The sequence below is a fragment of the Larus michahellis genome, chromosome 4, assembly GCF_964199755.1.
Source record: "Larus michahellis chromosome 4, bLarMic1.1, whole genome shotgun sequence".
Lineage (NCBI taxonomy): Eukaryota > Metazoa > Chordata > Aves > Charadriiformes > Laridae > Larus > Larus michahellis.
The window spans coordinates 40,611,817-40,628,669 of NC_133899.1; the positions used below are offsets into that span (position 1 = coordinate 40,611,817).

The following is a 16,853-nucleotide window of genomic DNA, read 5'->3' on the forward strand; positions in this document are numbered from 1 at the left end:
CTAAGCCTGGAATTCCCTTGTTCCAGGCACTGTGCAAACACACAGGGAAAGAACCACTGCCCCCGCAGAGTGTTGACATTGTCTTAGCACTTTCATATTCCCCAATCTCCAATGCAAAAAACAAATAACGCTATGAAAAATTTCTTGAGTTGGTAGTTTTTCTACTTTTGCATCTTTTGCTAGATTCTGATTCCACTTACTTCATTTTTTACTGTGTTTAACTTGGATATAAGCTGCTCCTGGGTTACTTAAATTTAAGGGAGATTTAGATTATATCCCTTTGGTTTCCTTGTTTTTGATAGTGTCGTGTTATGAAGGAATGGAGAGAAAATTTCTGAACTAAATTAAAGTAAATTCCACTGGCCAAAATATTTCTTTTGATGCCAAACTTGGAATCAAGAGATCAAGATCAAACTGATCATTGGCAGCTGCTCAGGGTAGATGCTGGAGATGTAGCCCACAGGTCCACCACAGAGTTAATCTATAACCACTATTATTTCTGTGTCTCAGTTATCCTAATGGTAAAGTGAATTTTTTGGCTGTTATTATATGTAGCTAACTGTCTGAAGGTTTTGATCAAAATCTTTTTGAACAAGGACTGGTCTTTGACAAGGAAAAAAGCCCCAACTACAGAAGATACTGTAGTATCTGTCTTTGCCTGTCTGCGGAACTAGGAACTCTGTCCTCCTAGACTGAGGAACTGCATTTAACTCAGAATGTTTCTTTTTTGAATGCTGCTACAGAACAACACAGGCGCTAAAACTGACTTGTCTTTCGGTCTGATTCTGCCCTATTGTCTGAAATTTCTGGCAGGACTTGGTTTCAGATGATGTGCTTTGTTTGCTTCCCTAGTAAGGAGACCATGATGTTTCACGGGAGCTGTGAGGGTCTAGATTTAAATTCAGCTAGTTTGAGAAGCATTTTTCTATATTTGAATCATTGCCGTCATTTTCCCCAAGGTGGGGAAAAATGTGTTTTCTAACCAACGCTAGTAGTAATACCTACAGGAAAATCAAAAAACCTGGTTTTTGAATGAGGAGTTTTGAAATCCTGGGATAACGGATGAGTTTGCTGTAAAAATATGAATGTGCACCATCGAGTCTTTTGAAAATTGCAACTAGTCCTTCTGATCTTAGCAAATTGATCAACCTCAGTTATTTTATCTACTGATTTGTAAGCTTCCAGGAGCATTTTCATTTTGTTAACTTTGATGTAGATGAATCAGGAAATGGGGCAGGGCGTGGAAAAGAAGTGCTGAAATCAAAGGGGAAATGAAAGCTCTGTATTTTACTCTCTCTGGCCTGCTGCACACAAGGCATACTAATCAAAACAGGTGGATTTTGGAAACTTTACAGTGGACCTTCCAGCCTGCAAAGGGCATATATGTTCCTATCCGCACTGGCAGAAATGTGAGGACTAATGCTTTCTTCAGTCAGGGCCGTTCACTTCTGTCACTTTAACTTTCAAATATGGGAATTTAACCGTGAGGGAAAGTTTGGTGAATAGAGACATTAACAAGAATGGATGGAAAAGGACTGACTGCCATTTGAGTACCACAGTTAGCTGGAAGCAGTTTTTGAAAGTCTACATGAGGTTTGAATTTGGGCAGATGATGGATCGTATTTGTGTTAGAAGAAGAAAAACAAAACTTAAAGAAAACAAGACCTGTCAGAGCGAAGGAGTCTCTGCTGGGGTTAGATTTCGTTCTTCATTTAGTGAAATCCTCTGGAGACATTCACTGTATTAATGCAGTATTTATTTTTGTATCTGCGTGCCCTAGGATGGAAAGGGTGGACACCAAGGGAAGTGATACGAGCACGTGTCTCACTGCAGTGGTGGTAGGAAGGACTGATCCCCTGTTTCCAGGACTTCTGGTGCAGTTAACAGGGGTGATGTGCAGCCTCATGCTTGAAGGCCTTGGAGATGAGGCACCAGGGAACCTTGAACAGGGTCTTCAGAAACTGCCAAAATTTCACTCAGGTCATTCAAGAAAGTCTGAATCCCATGAGTCATGGCTCTGTCTTATTATATGTCATTTATAAGCATTGCATCATGTTAATAGTATTTCGGTTGCTCTGTGCTTCCCTGCTTGTCAGCACTCAGCATGCTTTTAGGATATGAAGTCCTTCAAGGGTTAATTTTGTGGTGGAATCGTTGAAAAGAATAAACTGGAATCTATTTTGCCCAGTAGCTGAGCCACTACATAAGTTACAGGTTTGTTATGTTGATGTTCTGGCACTGCCTTCCAGAACCTTCTTTCCAAATAAAATTAGTCACAGGTATTTCCATTAGAGATAATGAGACTTTTTGCTATTGACTACAGGGGAACCAGAGCTATTCTAAGGCCAATGTTTCTGAGAAATCTCCAGTTTTTAACAGAATACACATTTTTGTCTGGTCAGATATGGGGTTACAGGTCTGGGCCACATTTGCTATAGCTAGGCCAAAAGAAATCTTTACTTTCTCTTTGAATTCCAGTCAAAACAGCTTATTAAACACAGGAACCTTCCCTGGGAGATCTGCAGCCTCAGCTTTGAAGCACTGGGCTTGTTCAAGAGACTTACAAAGTGAAACAGGATAAAAATTTGATCTGAAAGCTGTATGAGACTTAACAAGCTCTTTTTTTTTTCTTTTTTTTTTCAATACCGCCCTTTGCTAGAGCTGACAGAAATGTAGGAAGGCTGTGAGAGGGTGGCTCTGTCCTGGGCTGGCATCTGGCCTGCCTGCCAAGGCTCCACGTTCCCTGGCTCTCAGAGGCATGTGCACCCCGGGTGGTTCGAATAACATTCCCCCTCCTGGGGACTGATATATTCCAACACACAAAAAAAGAAATACAAGCCATTCTTCTCCCTTTCGAACTTTTTTTGGCTTCATCCTTTCTGACCTGGATGGGCATAGACAGGGGTTAGGTGTCCACACTCCTTCCTCATCCTGTTCACCACCCAATCTCTAACACAACTCTTTTATCTCCAGATTTCATCCTTTGTGGGAAAAAAACCTTTCCTGGCACACGTGCCTCTCAGAGACACCCGTTGGTGACCACTTTGCCCACTCCAGTGTCCTCTGCATGGTGCAGAAGTAGCTGTAACCATTTGTGGCAACAGGCAGTGAAATATTCTGACAATAATTACCTTTTAAATCTTCTGTGGGTTTGATTCCTGATACACGGTATTTTTACCCCTGGAGTTGCTGAATGCTTTATATCTTGTATGTATAAATGTACTGTGTTTTCAACAGCACGATGTCTGTGTAGGCTCATTCCAAAGCAGGTTGGGAATAATTTATAACCACAATTAACGCGGGAATAAAAGACCACATACAGGAAAAAGCAAAGAACATTTAGCAAGAGCACTGCTTGAACTGTTTGTCTTCTAGCGCTACTTCTCTATAAATACAGAATGGTTAGTCATAATAATGACATTTTGTTCAAGGAACTTGGTCTAGTAACTCTTGGCAAGATTAAATTGGAGTGAGGGCCCATGTTCTTGCATTATACATTCATGAGCTGAGAGCTCTTTCCAATTTCCCTTCACTCCACCTTGCTGTTTCCTGATTTACAATGATCTTTAAAACATGCCTCAAACACAGATCCTTCTGGGCATTGTAGAAAGAACTGGAATGGGTGGGCTCTTATTTTTGCTTTCTCTCCCATTAATGCACATGCACAATGTGAGGAGACGGTGGGCGTGGAGAGGCATCTAAGAGCGTTGAACAATGGGATCAGAGAAAGCAGACTCAAAGACAGAGAAGTAGATGTTAGGAAAGGTATCAGCGTAAGGCAAGGTGAGTATGACCTAGAGACAGAAAGAAGGCAGGAGGCCAGAGGAGTTAATAAAAGTGGTGGGTAGACCCTGGCTGGATGCCAGGTGCCCGCCAAAGCTGCTCTATCATTCCCCTCCTCAGCTGGATGGGGGAGAGAAAACAGGACAGAAGGCTCACGGGTCGAGATGAGGACAGGGGGATCCTCAGCAATTACCATCACGGTCAAAACAGACTCGACTTGGGGAAATTTCATTTATTACCAATCCAATTGGAGTAGGATAATGAGAAAGAAAACCCAAATCTTAAAACAGGGTTTTTTCCCCCTTCTTAACTATGTTATCCCAGAGGTGCTACCACTGTCACTGATGGGCTCAGCCTTGGCCAGCGGCAGGTCCATCTTGGAGCCGGCTGGCATTGGCTCAATTGGATACAGGGGAAGCTTCTGGCAGCTTCTCACAGAAACCAAAAGGAAGAAGCACGAAACCAGAGGGAAATAGAAAGATACTCTTTCCAAGCGTAAGAGAGGATTGTTCTCCAAGGCCTCATCTGTGGAGTAGTCATTGCTTCACCTTTCCTCGTTTCTCAAAGACTGCCAGGACCTCCTACATTCCCCACCTACAGGTCCCCAGTCCTACATTTGTGGAGTGAAACTCCTTCCTTCAAAACATTACCTTAGCACAGACGGGTTTTAGATCATTATCATTTCTATTGCAAGCATACCTAAATCCCACATCCAAGCCTGCGATCCTACTGACTTGCCCTGTGTGCAACCTCATTAAGAACAGCCTATGCCTAGATGAGTTTTCAAGCAAAATAAAGGCCCCAGATGTGCGTGTGTCTGGGGAGAGGAGAGGGAAATGCAGATACAGGGAGCTGAGAGGAGGTTCCCAGGTCTTGTGGAAGGCCCATGGCTGTGCGGGGGTTAGAGCCCAGGATTCCTCATCCAGTGGCTTAGACACTAAGGCAGGCTACCTCCTAACAGTGACTTTTCTACAGTTAACTCTTTGGGCATATAGAAACAGGAGGAAGAAAAGGAGGGGAATGCAGCAAAAAGATTATATACAATCCACTCCTGCCATTGCCTTTTTTAACCCTATTTGCTTCAGCTCTGTGTCTTTCCCTTTTCCTCTTGGTCTGTGAGACAATCTCTTTTGCTCTTCCAGAGGGACAGTTCCTGAAGGCTATGCGTGGTCCCTGTTTGGGCAGCACTGCCATCATGTCCAAGTTAACTAAAAGCAAAATGAAAGATTGCATGAAAATAAGTTCTGCAAGAGGTTGAGAGAAGCCTCCTGGAAGGATATGTAATTGATGTTAACTTCTGATTAAATTAAGGGCCATGATGTGTAGCCGTTATTCATAAGATGGTTTTCCTGTTGGGTTTTGTATGGGGAAATAAAAATTCAGACCTCATGTTGCCATAGCAACAGAAGAGTTGCCCCTGAAGCATCTCAAGAAGAAGCTATAGTTGGTGGCTAAGGCTTGGGTTGGAGGATTTTGCATTCGGTTCCTGACTTTGACATAGACAAATGTGCTGGGTATTTTGGGACTTCAGGTCATTCTGTGTAAACAGAAATAATAATTCATCTTCAGGATTGTACCAAGGATAATTTCACAAGTAGATGATAGGTGTTGAGATAACTCCCTGACAAGTTTCATGGAAAAATAAGTAAACAGGAGGAAAAAAAGGCCTGGTTTAATAATCCTACAACAGTAAAGGTGAAAGTGAGACGTGTGGAACTTATTTACTTGCCTACTGCACTAAACTGGTTGGAAATCACTGGGCACTTCTTTCTATGTTTCTGCATAGATCAGAGGAGAGGAGAAGTCCCAGAACTTTATCTGTATGCCCCCTTTGCTTCAGGAATATCTGTGCTACAAAAGCTTTCAGGGCTTATTTGATCCTGTTGTTTTTCAGTCACCATCTACTTATGCTGTGCTCATTTCATGTTTTAGCACAATTCAACATGGTTGACCCTTGATTATCAAATGTGATGAGACTAGACAAGCCAGCTAAAATAAAGACATGGAAAATACAAACTATGCACTTTAAGACAGAAGACCATATGCCAGAGGACTAATGGAAGAAGGATCATTAACATTGTAGAGTACAGACATACTTAACATAGCCCTGTCCCATTGGATAAACCCACATTCTGCAGCTCCAGGCAAACACAACCGTAATCCTTCTGGGTCCTGCCTCAGTGCTTCTGATCTGACGGCCCGATCTATTCACAAGCCCAACAATCTTCACAAAGTTAGTGACGAGCTGACCATAAAATATTCCTGGGTAAAAAGGTACATCTGAAAACACTCAGAGCTCCTTCCTCCCTCAGGAAACCATTGCACCAGCACGGAGGATGGACCAGGGCTGAGGAAAGGCAAGATTCAGCTAGTGCCTCCAGTAGGGTCCATCAGTAGGGTCGTTCCTACAGAAATCTGACCACCAATAAACGTATCCTCCCCCAGCAGAGTTTACCAATGAGAATGAAGGTGGAAATGCTACTTTTCACTGAAGTGAATCCATCTGTGGTGGAGGGGTTGGCTTGATAGGAAAAGTCGCTGTACGTATCTATCTGTAGCAAGGTAAACTGAGCCTTCTGTGGCTTGGATTATTCTTTCTCTCATTCCTCGCTAAGTGCAGTGTGGGAGGAGTACGGTCTGGTGGTTAAAGCACAGGCGAGTGCTTCGTTTATTTGTGACGCTTCTACTACTCACAAAGAAATGAGGAAAATTGAACCAAGAAATATAACATGCAAGCCAAGAAGGCTGGCACGTCATTAAGAAAACTGGCATCTCTGTGTGCTGGAATGAAAAATAGCGGGCTCCTGGGTATGGCAAAGTGTAACAGTAAGTGCAAGTCCATCATTCTGCATGTCAGTGCCTTTCAAGCATCACCGACCAACTGTATTAATGCGCGATGATGGGAGAAGGGAAAATAAAATAAACACAACTACAGTATAGCCACAACTGAACTATAGTCATACCGGGTAGATAGCTGGATAAGTCAACTGGAGACAAAAACTCCTCTTAGACCTGTGATTATGGTCCCCCTTGACTTTGGTGAAGTTTTTAGGATCTTGGAGCAGAAGTTCTTGCAGTGAATTCATTAGGTTTAGGTTCATCTGTCTTGAGCCTAAGCCACTGATCATAAGTGTCTTATGGTCAGGGAGTTTGGTACAATATTTTCCTGCTGCCAGACTCCTGATACCCTGATAAGGATTTCTTAGGCATTGTGGGGCAAGAACACACAACAGGTCAGAAGACCACCTTATGATTAAAAACTGTGGTAACCAGGAGTGTTTGAATTTGCTTTCAACTTTAGCTTGAACTGAAGCGATTCTGCCTGTGGAATTGTCATTGCTTGCGTATTAGGGGTGATTAAAGGTTTTCTGGTTTCTTCTGTGCTGAGACTGGGAGCCAGGAGGGAAACACAGTGGTATACAGAGGGGGACAGCTGAACGAGAATGTGTCGCGTTACAAAATATAGCTGGTTTGTATGCAGAGAAGGGACATAAACACAGAAGGGACAACGTCCGTGTCTCATTAGATGTGCAGGCACCAGTCCAAGCACAGGAAGGTTGAAATCTCTGTGGACTGTGAACTCTCTAGCTCATGATGTGTTTCAGTTTTCCCCTCTTCCTTGGAGTAGTCTGATACTTCGGTGTACAAGGTGGCAAGAACCCAGGAACCCCATCTCCCTTGCGCTTTGGAGACTGCAAACAGAAAGGGTAAGCAAGGGAAAGAGGTTTAACTGGTACGCTGGGTTTTGGTTGGTTTAGTGGCTTCGGTTAAGCTTGGTCTCTGAATTTGGCCTTATTGGTCACTGGGCTCTGAGCCAGATAATACACAGAATTCAGTTGTCACCAAGAGCTAGTTGGCAGGAGGCTATGTCTGACTCACTTCAGAGAAGCAGTAATGGTGCCCAGCCTGCCATATCCTCAGGCATGTGCTGGCCAGGGCAGGGCTCTCAGCCCCGCTGTTAATCTCTGAATGATTCCTTAGGCTCACTGCTAACAGCGGTTTGATATGCAGGGCTTTGTGGCCGCCTTGCCTTTATTATGTCTTACTTCCTGGGATTTCAGCAGTGCCAGATCTGTTAAAGCCGCTATGTACCGATTAGCTCTGTCTGCTCTGAAGCAGATTTCGTGAGCTTTCCTTTGTGGGATAGCTGTCACGAAAGACAGTCCCGCCAATGAGACAATTACAGGGCTTAAAAGAAAATTAAGTCACTTAATGGTGCTGGAAGATTGACAGACTTCATGAATACCCTTTCCCAATCCATTGGCTCTGTGGCTTGTTCTTCTCTTGTTTTCCTGGGGGTGTCTGTTTTGGCTGTGGATGACAGTCCATGCCTAACTTCTGACTTTCTGCTGGGACCCTCAAGGACTTTGGTTGCATGAGTGACACCTTCTTTACCTCCCTGTGGCATAACGTGCAGACTTCAGTACGTGATAGAGTGTCTCCTTTTTCCTGGAAGGCTTATTTATTTTCAGTGCCCTTAATAGTGCCAGCATTCTGCTCAGGCCTATGTTCATCTTTGCTTGTGTTTGCAGCACCCACAGTGCCTAGAGGTGGCAGTCTTCTCAATGACTTAAAAGGCACCGTTTTTCTTGGCCTCTCCCTTATATTTTTTGGGTCAGCTCTGTTTCTTTTCGCTTGGTTCCAGCCTGAAATTGGCCATGGTTATATGTCACAATCAAGATGTAAAGCCAAAATATATAGAAAGTAGGAATTGGCTCCTTTACCAATATAAATCAGCCAAATGGACCATATGTTTTCCCAGACTGTATAGGCAGAGGTAATGGCAATGCTGGCATTGCTCCTTTGTCTTGTCCATAGGACACCAGACCCATGACAGAGCTGCCGCGCACAAATATAAGAGCTGCCTGATGTTGTGTGGAGTTTAACATGCTTTGACACTTCCATCTGCCAACTGACTGGCTTCCCGTTTTAGTACTTCAATGAGATGACAGAATTATTCAAAGCAAATAAAGCTACCAGAAGATGAATGGGAGTTACGCATCGCCAGCCCAGCTCAGGGGAGTAGTTTCACTGTTCTGCCTCTTGGCTGGGATGTGCTGCCCACTAAGGATGACAAGATGCACTGAAGTCCGTCTTCAGCTTTAACGCCATCAAAACCCTCTCTGCTTTTAGCTCTTTTCAACCATAGCTCATGGTTGCAGGTGCCCCGTGGCATAAGGCTACGCTGCAGTGTGAGGAGAAGGATGGTCCAGCTGTTAGGGCAGTAGTATAGAGATGAAATGAAGGCCCAGGTCCCCAAAGCTTGGTCAGATCACTTGCTCTCACTGACCTTCATCCTCAGTGGAAGCTCAGCATGCAAGTGCCCGTTGGTCTGGTCTGCAGTCTGCCACAGGCTGCCAGTGCGACCTCAGACCTCTTTGCTCGATATTTTTATTAATTGACTACTTATCTAAGGAATCGCAATATCTGAGCGAGCAGCTGGAAACCCTTAAGGGCTCTAGGTTTTCAGCACTTTCTGAAAGTCAGGGTGTGTATGGTGTCTTCATTTGGGCACCTGCAAGTGTATATATACAAACTTGTAAACTTCCTTAGCTTTTCCATGGCTCAGCTCTACATCAATAACTTGCTGCTACAGTGAGAACAAATCTGTTTGTGTTCATGAGGCATTCAGATACTGAAAATACAAGAAGTGCTGCAGCTAAACAGGGAGAGCCCAGGAGGAGATGGAGAGGAAGGCATCATGAACTCGCAGGGTCTGAATGAATCCATGACCTACTGCTTGGTCTGACACTAACTGCGTTTTTTGGTCTGGGATTTTTTTTTTTTTTTTTTTACACAAAAATAAGCAATTTTAATGTCTGCTTTGTTCTAATATTTTGAGCTTGTTTCCATTTGCTAATTATTTTTTTTTTGTGAAGTAAAATTCTTGTTTTCCAGCCAGTTCTCTGTGTAAACGAAGCATTAGCTGGTGAGCTGGTAAATTGCCGGTTGGATCAAAGGCATTAATGGGTTTTGTGGTACAACCCTGGCATATCTATAGGTGACAGCAAATGGGAGGATTGTACAAATAGTAATACACAGAAGACTGGAAAGTCTACAATTGTGGTCAGGAAATTAAGGGACTGGAAACCCAGCAGTAGATGAAAAGATGACCTAACGCATGGCCACCTGATGGAAGAGGAACAGTAGAAGGCAGTGATGTCAAGAGCGTTGTATCATGGGGCAGTTTTGGCAGTGGTACTGAGACTTCTCATCGCAGAACAAAGGGAATAGTCCTTTGATACGTTCTGCTGAGAATGGGTCCAACCTACTGTCATTAGGTAATTTACTGCCAGATAAATGTAGATAAATTTATAGAAGTCTCGGTATAGAGTTACAGTAAATTGGGAGAATTATTGAGGCTGACTGATTTAAAGAGCTAAGTATATTGTAAAGCTTAGGGTAAGATCGCAGCAGTTGTAACTGTAAATGTCAGAGAAGCAGAAGTTGTGTGTGGTGGGTGGTACAAAAGTGTGATTATTCCTGAATAGGGTAGAATTTGCTGAAATAAAGGAAAATTACTTTTAGACTGAACATAGTAAAGCCCTTTATGACAGTGCAGTGTATCAGGTTATACAAGAATACACTACGTATGTTGTAGTGGAGGAATAGTACAAAGTGTATCAGCAGAAGCATTTAAAAACTGCCTGGAAAAAATGTTAGGAAGAAAGAGTCTTGCACAAGTTGGGGGTGGGATGGATGTTATCAGGTATCTTTAAGTTGCTGTACTTTTGAGCCCTTTGATGTATTTCCAGCCTCCAGTGTGCACAGAGGCACAAAAAACTGTTTGCTTTATCTAATGCTGCAGAGAAAAGTTCATAGTATGGGTAAGAGCCTCCGTCCATTAAATAACAGTTATTGCCCCTGTGGTGGAGCAACACAAAGTTGAGGTAGCTTAAATGGGTAGCCTGACATCCCCTTTCCGAAGGCGGAATTTCTGGCAGAGTCAGTTTGCCAGACTGATATTCCTTGTTCCTGGAGCAGGAACCCAGCCAGGGAGAGGAGATGGGGTCGGAAAGCTATAGCATGCTGCTAACGTCCTGCTATCCCAAACCCTGTGGGGAATCCCAAACCAGGCATAGGCTGGAGCAGCCTTGGATCATGCTCACCTGTTTCAAAGGCAGACTACAGCAACAGATACAACACTTCTTGCCAGCAAATCACTAGGGACTGCACCTGGAGCTTTAATTCAGAAGCAGATGGAAATTATTTTAATTAAAAGCAGGGCGGACTTCGTGATGGAATAGCCCAGAACTGTCTATTGACAGCGGTCAGTTGGTTTCATGCAGTCTTCCCAAAAGGCTGTAGCATGCCAGGTTTAGGAAGGAGGTGTTCTTCCCCACTGAATCAGTGCTATTTGAAGGCGGGTTTTTGTAAAACCCGTGTTTTGTTATTCAGCTACATTACATTGCAGAATTCTTAATTAAATCCGTGATTTCTTTTTTTTCAGCTCGTGACATGACAATTTGGCTCATTGACATTTTCGAGAGGTTTAACTAGTCATAGATGAAAAGTGACATAAGAGAATAATAAACTTTTACAGGGTTATACATAACACTTCCAACCCTGCCTATGATTTTAATTGAAAAATATAGCCACATTCCCCAGGCAATTTTGAAAACCTGAGCATAGATTTGAGCCCAGAGAGATATGGCATAGACATGTCCTGCGCAGACTGGAGAATACCTCTAAAAGTAATCAGCAGCTGACAATTTGTAGTATATCCATTAATGGCCCAGCAGGTCATGTATATTCTGAAGCTGATAAGGGATATATATCATCACAAGATACAAAACACCATCGCACTCTGCTCCGCCAAAATCTCAAGCTGACATCTAGAAGCTTGGGACATGAAACTGTTTCAGAAATACCTGATGCATCCATGGTTCATTCCATCTGACCTGGGGAGGGACATGAAACACTGAATTAAGCACTGTCTGCAGTATTTGATTGGAGATGATTAGAGAAACTACAAATGGTAGAATGCTAATCATGCTAAGGATTGCTAGGGATGCTTCTGCTGGAGATGGGGCCTTCTAAAATGTGCCTGCTCTCTTGCATGACTGAGTGTGACCAGAGACCTTGTGGTAATAAGGGGCCAATAAAAGGAAAGTACTGTAATAAAGGGAAAAAAATGTAATTTAGCTTTTCACTAGAGCAGGCCCACATAATGGAAAATTCACTGGGATGTGCCTTCTGGAGAGTAAGAGCAGGAGTTTGCTCCAGGAATAACCACAGACATAAAAATGTTCCTGCGGGTTGGGAACATTGCCTTTTTTGTTTATTTATTTACTTTTTTTTTTTTTAATTACCTAAACAGAACGTGTTTTTTCAAGCCAGGCTACTTGGAATTGAACCGTTTGGTTTGGGAACACTCAATGTAAACATGCGTCTTTCTGAGCTTTCATGGGTTCTGTGAGAGCTGGTGGGACTGCCTGTAATATTCGTGATATGACTGGCCACGTGTTCAGCCTTTAGCTCTAGTCAGCAATTTCTGAATTCTGGCACAAAGAAGGTAGACTTACCTTGAGGCTTTGGGGATAAAAATGTGGAGATCTGTATGTGCGAGTTGTACAGCATCTGATGAAATGGTTCTCCCACCTCAACAGTTTCTAGAGAATTAAGCAGAGCTTCACACTGATAACAAGGTTTACTACTAATCTGTGTATTTAAGAATTCTAAGTATTTTCTCTTAGCTACCTCCAGGGGATAGTTTAATGTGCTGTGGGTTCCTGTTGCCTTCACAGGCAGCCAATTCTCCCAGTCATACTGGTTCCCTGGTATAAGACATGGGCATACAAAGGGCGTCCAGTGAAGGATCACCATGGCTGTTAGAGGGTGGGAGCACAAAACATACAAGGAGAGGCTGAGAGAAGTGGGTTTACTCTGCCTTAAGAAGATGAGGCTGGTGAGGGACTTGTATTGTTTGCTGTCTTCAATTGTCTAATGTGAGTATGTAGAGAAGATGAAGCCAGATGAATCTCGGAAGTGCACATGGACAGGAATGGGAAAAAGTTGCAGTATGGGAAATTGTTATTCGATATAAGAAGAAATGTTATCACCATGAAGGTGGTCAAACACTGGAACAGAGGTTTGTAAAGTTTATAGCTAAAGGTTGTATCCTTGGAGAGATTCAAACCTCAGCTGGAGAAGGCCCTGAGCAACCTGACTGAATTGCCCCTTCTTTGAGTGGAGGCTTGGACCAGGTGACTTCTAGAGGTCATGTCCAACATGCCTTGTTGGTTCTGAGACTGCAGTGCCTGAAGTGCAGGAGCCTATGTTCGATACTGGTTCTAGCCTTTAATTTATCTGACTCCCATAAAATGAAAATTATATTCTCTTGGTCACATAGACTTTGAGTTTTAGCATTGATTTTAAAATGCTGTAGGATCTTTGGATGGAAGGAAGCTGATATAGTGAAGTAGAAGCAATAATCAAAAGTGAAGGATTTTGTTCTCAGCTTTTAAGTAAATCTTGAGTTACACAGATTGAAATTCAGTCAAGGCTATCCAGATCAACACATCTGTTTTATGGCAGGATCAGTACAGGGAAGAAGATCTGCCTTTATCTTGATTTTATCTTGATTGATCTTGATCTGCCTTTATCTTGATTTATTGATTGACAGGTGGGGCCAGGACTCCTGCAAGTGTTAGGTAACTTTTATTAGACATCTTCTTTGCTGCAGATTAAGCCTCACATCTTGTCCTGCCTGTGAGTTTCACAACCATTGAGAACCTGTCGTGGTCCTGCTCAAAACTGGCAGTTCTTGGGGCTAAATGAAACTCAGCTCTTTCCCTCTAATGGCTCAGCACATCTGCTTGGAGGGCTTGTTATCTCAGGATTTCACAAATCTTGAGAGCTTCTGTCTTAATTTATGCAATAAAGGTAACTGAATGGGTTTTAAAACAGAGAGAGAGAGAGAAAGGGAAAAAGCCCTTTGAGATGAAACACCTCTTTTTCAAAGGAGCCATGAACTGAGAGTAAGGAGAGCAGGAGAATTGCCAGTAGACATCCACATCACACACTAATTGGCACAAAGTAAACCTCCCATAGCCACACAGTTTTCATTTATCCAGGAAGGTCTGCAACCCAGTTGGCTGGCGGCAGTTTTGGGAACATTGCAAGCAAATGTGGCTCAATCATTATAGAACAGTGAATGCCAAATCTGAGTTAAAGCCAGTTATTTGAGCAGGGATTATAGGCATTTTCCAATGATCACCACCACAGAAATAAATAAATAGATGGCTTGCTATGTATACACTCAGAGGGGAATGTTGCCCAACATGCATAGCTCTTTGCTATTAACAGTAATGAGGACACAGCTGTCTGAGCCTGGAAGCCAGTATTTGCAGAGGATAATTCTCAAGGATTTTTCTTCTCCACTGGCTTTTGTCCACTACCCATTCTTTGCTTGCAAAAGAGCCCAAAAGGCCCTAACATTTATACGAGAATTACCTTGGCTTTGTGGTGTTTTTGAGATTGTTATAAAGCATGCTGACACATGGACAGGTTTGAAACTCAGATGAAATACGAAAAACAATTTTCTCCCCTGATAAGCTCCCCCATGCCCCTTAGTGCCAAGCATAACACACTCTTTGTAGTCAATCATGACAGCTCCCAGAGGAGCTGGCAGGGGTTGCTGCCATGGGCAGAGATCTGAAGCTCTGCCTTCCCAAGGAGGAATTCTAACTCCCACTGCCTGCAGAGCTTGTGGCGGTGCCGGGGCAGACAAGTGATGTGAGTGTTGAGTCATGTATAACTGCTCAGCTCTACAGAGCCTCTAAAGCAAATATAAAACCACCCCGCTGTCCAGACACAGGTTCTGCAAGCACCGTTGGTAGGGCCAGGGTCTTTTTCCCTGGTTTTATCAGCTTGGTTCAGGGAATACAGTCTTAGATTCCAGAAGGAAGACAAAGCACTGTAGTCCCCATTGCATGTGTGTTTTTGACTCATGCAGTTCAAGTGACATGAGGCAATCTCCAGCCATGCCACCTGCAGCTGGAGCCTCCTTGTGTGCTCAAGCCAAGCAGCTTTGAATCCAGTCCATTCATGAATGAGATGCTGGTGATGATGCTGAAGCTTTGTGAGAGATTAGTTAGTGATGAATCTTATGATTTCATTACTGTTCCAGTTCGCCATAATGGAGATCCCTTGTTTATATGCAGGCATGAGGTCCTCTTTTTTTCATATATCGTAAGGATTTCAAGGTATCATGTGCGAGTGACTGGAGCATCCATACTGAATTCTCTCTAGGGTTATGTACATATTGCACATCTAGAATCTCCCTTGTATTTTCAGGTCTTCAATACTCCACTCCCACAGTTGTTTGCACAACATGCTTGAGCAATAGTTAAAGCTTTTTTCATGTCACACATCAAAAGTGTCAGCATTTTAATGGAAGAAGCAACCCTTTCAATAAAAGTTTACGTTATATCCTGCAGGTGGATATTTGCATCCCTTGTTTTCATTGCGGCTTTAATATCTGGATCCATTTGGATTATTTTCTTCTGCTGTATTAAAAGTAGGGCTGTTCTCCTCTTTACTAGTTACTGTGGTCTATTCACAGTCTCAGACCTTTTTAGCCTGCCAAAACACTTGGAAAAGGAGCTCTTAATGACTCAGTTAAAATGTACGGTCAAGAAGTTCACTTATTAGAGGAAATGTAAACTGACCACCAATTGGCTAAACCAGCTGGCTGGACTATTTGTGCTAGTGATTTCTCAAAGCTCCCCGGGGAGTGAAAGTGGGAATAGCAGTTCTCTTCTTTTAGTTCTCTCATGCTCTGTACCATAACAGAAAAGTCTTTGAAAGAATTCATTGGAAGAGAAGCCAATAGGATTTCACAGACATATTTAAAGGCTTTATAAATACTGCTTTAAACTCATATATTTTTAATATATTCCTTCTTACAGGGTCTTTTTAAATTATCCCATAGAATTGCAGAGAAAATATACAATTCAGCCACAGAAAATTCACTTTTTCAGTGTTAATGGTTCTGCTCCTCTTCTGTGAAATTTTATAAGCCTTGTCTAGGGGTTCTTGCATGAGACTATTTCATATCACGCAGCAAAGGGAGGACTGTAAAGATCTTTTGCTAGAAGTATGTTTTAATTTCTTAGTGTGCATTTCCTGGCTCTGATTGTGCATCTTTTTCTTTTCCATTGCAATAGAAAGTGTCACTTAGATAACCTCCCAGCAGCTGGGACTACTCTCAGTAAGTGCTCCCTGGCTCCTCTCACCACCCTACCAGCGGATCTCAGTGTAGCATATGATCACACAAAATAGGTCATTTTGAGAAATGGGTAGTACAACAGCAACGCTCCAATTATTCAGCTGAAAAATATGTTTCCTGCTAATGAAGATGAAACCATTGATGTGGGCAGCAGCTGTTTTGTATTTCCTAATTCAGCAGGTTCAATGTCCTCAGCGGGATGCTAACACATCTCTACCCCGCTCCGGTGGGATACTCAGGTCACTCTTGTTCTGCTCTACTACAGCTACTTGGAATAGTGCTAAGTGCAGCAGGGAAATAACCAAGTTTCCCAAATCACATGCACTGACTATGGGTTTCTTAAGTTGTGCAGAACCTGCACCAGGAAATCATGAACCCAAAGAATACAGCTATGCTCCATCCATGGAGTTTCCACGTTTAAGAAAAGCCCTTCATTGAAATCAGTAATTTGCCTCATCTCTGATCCCAGAATTAACATGCAGACTGTGCAACGGCTCTCATGGGACATCAGGAATAGTCCACACAAGTGGGTGTGGGTGTGATCTTGTACCAACAGGGAGCCCTGGGAGTTGATGGGAGTGAGGAGCTGAGCGTATGAATCACGCACAGGTCGGTTCTGAGCAGGAGGGGAAGAGGATGCTGCCCCTTCTGACCCCCTGCTTTACATTTATCTGCATGGCTGCCCTATAAATCTCGATCACAAAAGTGGGACTAGAACTGTGCTCAGAGAGCAGAGTCCTTTCACAGTTTAGCCGTTGTTTATCATCTTTGAGTAATGTTAAAAGGGCGCTAGCTAAGGAAAGGCTCAGATAGCTGGCAGGAGATCTAGAACCTGTGA

General features: G+C 43.0%; 1 protein-coding gene across 1 annotated transcript in view; it reads left to right on the forward strand.

Moving 5' to 3' along the window:
* Positions 1-16,853, forward strand: part of FBLN5 (fibulin 5) — a 49,087-nt gene that overhangs the window by 7,173 nt on the left and 25,061 nt on the right. The gene's annotated exons all lie outside the window — the stretch shown is intronic.